Source organism: Limulus polyphemus, unplaced genomic scaffold, assembly GCF_000517525.1.
Source record: "Limulus polyphemus unplaced genomic scaffold, Limulus_polyphemus-2.1.2 Scaffold1457, whole genome shotgun sequence".
In the NCBI taxonomy this organism is placed as follows: domain Eukaryota; kingdom Metazoa; phylum Arthropoda; class Merostomata; order Xiphosura; family Limulidae; genus Limulus; species Limulus polyphemus.
In genome coordinates this window covers 215678-218947 of record NW_013667067.1, presented here as the reverse complement: position 1 = coordinate 218947, position 3270 = coordinate 215678, and the positions used below count along the sequence as shown (strand labels likewise).

General features: G+C 29.3%; 1 protein-coding gene across 3 annotated transcripts in view; it reads left to right on the top strand.

Annotated features, from left to right (window-relative positions):
* Positions 1–944: 944 nt before the first annotated feature.
* LOC106463666 (phosphatidylcholine:ceramide cholinephosphotransferase 2-like) overlaps positions 945–3270 on the top strand; it is a 40017-nt gene continuing 37691 nt past the window's right edge. For all 3 annotated transcript variants that reach the window (XM_022391243.1, XM_022391242.1, XM_013923719.2), the window contains exon 1: positions 945–1028. The gene's annotated coding sequence lies outside the window, so the exon portion shown is untranslated. The remainder of the gene's footprint in view (positions 1029–3270) is intronic.

Below are 3270 nucleotides of genomic sequence, written 5' to 3'. Positions count from 1 at the left end.
TAATTTCACAATCAGTACGTTTCTAAGCTTAACTGCTTTTATAATACACGCTATAAATCACATCGATTCACATTCTCGAAAACACACACTAGCTCGAAACAGAATCGTAAATTGCTCGGAACTCTCTTCATTCATTCCCGCAGGCTTTTCTGCCAGGCTTATATACTAAAAAAAGAGGGCGTCCCGAACAAACTCGGTCTTTCTCAATAATTCATGATCATTCGAAAAATTCATCACGTGTTACCAGGGTCACGTGACTTCCGCTGTCGTAACACAGTTTTAACAATAAATGTTTTTGAAAGATACGTAAAAAGCGAAAAGCAGATTTGCTCAGTTCACTTATGTAGAATGGCTTGGCATGGCCTGTGTGTGTGTGGTATTGGGGGGGGGGAGTTATCTTTTTCGAGAAAAAGATGAACGTTTTATTTTGCACGATAAATTTAAATTATTTACAAGCCAAGTGTTCATGTTTTAAATGAGAAGATATTAGACCCTTTAGACTTTTTAGAATATTGATGTTGCTATTCGACCTCCCCTAAACCTCCCGTGGATAAGTCCCCGAGTATCATGCTATAATTATCAGAGAGTTGTGGTTCAAATTTTTACTTTAGGAAAACGCCATTCATCGTTGTTTCTTTACATTTTCGATGTTTTTTTACGGAACATGGATAGTAATATTTGGATTTCAGACAGAAAAAGATACTAAATAATGATAAAAATAATAATATCAGAAACCTATCTACTACAATTCAAGTAAAGTTTAATTATTGTTTTTATGCTAAGTTGTTTTGAAACATATGTGGGGATCAAATTTGCTTAAGTACGATATTGAGACGAAAGCGAACACTGAAGTTGTAAATACTGTTTTTATTAACATTTTTTCTCACCTGATAAAGGTGTGACGTTTATTTCACTATTTTGATAATTATAGAGGACGCTATCATACTTTAAATTCAGGTGAAAGGGTGCGACGAAATCAACAATAATTTAGTAGAGCTGAAAAGATGTTATTTCAATGTTATGCTTTTGTAAGTTGTATTTAAAATACTTTTAGTTAGACAATTATTAAGAAAGTTTTATAAAGAGATTTTAATAGCTCGATAGAGATGTGTGTTAATAATTTTTCAAGTTATATAGATTGGAAAGTAAATTTTGCAAATTACACTTCGCTAACTTTATTTTTCATGTGACTACAAGTATGAGTATGACTCGGTCTCACTCTCATCAGTATGAGTACGACTACGAGTGATTAATATCGATAAAGCAAATACTTTAAAAACTAAGTTTATTTTGAAACACGAACTAAAAATGATGTAATATAAAATTATAATGAATTGTTGCATTGCAAGCCATGAAAAATTTATCAACAGTGTAACATCAACACCTTTAAATTATAATCAATTAATTTAATTGTATTAATGCTTTGAAGTATAAATTATAGTTGTTTTCTTCATTTCATAGTATAAATAATGGTAATCAATTATTCGGAATGTGTTCATATAGTAATAAGCAAAATTATTCCCTCGAGTTCGTAATTTTACTTGCCACTAGCCATTACTGTTAATAATTTTTTTCAAGATTAGTATAGTTTTCTTTGACATGCATCATTTATTTTTAGTGTGATTTTATGATAAGCTGTCAGTTACCCAAATTGCATGATGTTATTATAGCTGTACAATTAAGAAGGCAGAAGTCGGGCATTCAATTTTAATGTTTATTAGTTGCTTATATTATGTGATTGCCTTGTTTGTATATTAAATTGAGAAATATTTTTAAGGATTTAAGCAATAGGACTATCACAGTACATATATGTGTGCATATAAACACTATTTTTATTCAGTAAGCTGATTAACTTTAATATGTGTATTAAAGTAGGTTAATTTAACAAACGTATTTGTAAATGAGTTAAAAAAAAATGCAATATTTCTGCATATTTCCTATTAGTTGCAAATAAATTTTGGCTGTTGAAACTGCATATAATTTTGTTACTTTCAAATCTATATTTTTTTGGAATGAAAGAGATGTTAGCAAATTTATTTCAATAAGTAATTAACACACTAGAATTTTGATTTCCTAAGCAGTTGTTATTTAAAGAAAATGATTTTTCCCTTATATTTTTACTAGTTTACTTTCTACTAAAGGCTGATTTACAAAAATTGGCCTCAATAATTTATTTTTAATTTTTCTTCTTGTTGTTCCATCAAATATATATTTTTTACATAAGATATTAAAATATCTTATTCAACTGCATATTATATAAACTAAGCAATTTAAAAGCACTGCAAAAACCAAGATACTACAGTTTCACATCTTTATGATGTAAAGATGCTGTTGATCATGTTATTTTGTTTAGGTGGAATGTTAAGGATGTTTCTAGCCTAAGAGGAAGCATTTGATCCCTGATCTTCCATTTTCTTAGAAACACCAACCTGTAGTTTAAGTTGTTTAACTTTTTTATTTACTTGTATGGATATATGTGATAAATTGTGATGAATCTATTTTATCATTACAAGTTTCAACATTAACATTTGAAAGCACTAGAAAAAGTAGCTGTGAGTTATTATTTTTTTTCACCACTAATTTGGAACTGGTGCTACTAACAACATTATTCCTCTCTAAAAGTAAATTTAACTGTGTTATAATTAATTAATTAATTATTTCATATATTAAATGTTGATAAGTATATATATATATATTATATTTATGTGTAAAAAATCTCTTGTGCCAAGTATTTTTTAAGTACCAAAATTACATGTAACAATTTTTATTTTAGTTTTTTCACAAAAGTTAGAAGATGCTTGATTTGGTTGGAAGCTGCTATGTCTAGACGATGAGTGCCTGGATTGATAAAATCTACATTATTCCACCACAGACAGCCACTCTATATTAAAAAAAAGTAATATTAAAAGTTTTGGTTTAAATTCTGAAAGGTAATGAAGTAGTAGAAGCCAATAGATCTAACATTTGGGTTAATCATGGACAAATTAAGAGGAATATGAAAAAAAACACCACCAGTTTCATTATTTGTATTTTATTGTTACCTGCAATGAGCAACCACTTGGGCACAGTATTTCTAACTACAGTGCTAGCAAAACTGCATTGCAGAGAGTAGATAGTGTGAGTATAGTAGGCTGGTCCATATTATAATTGACTTGGCATCCAATCAAACAAGTTGGAGCTGTAGTTTTGTTATTTACTTGTTGCTTAGCCTGAGTATGCAGTGGTGCTCAAATGGGGATCAAAAACCAGAATACTTGCAATATAAGTTTA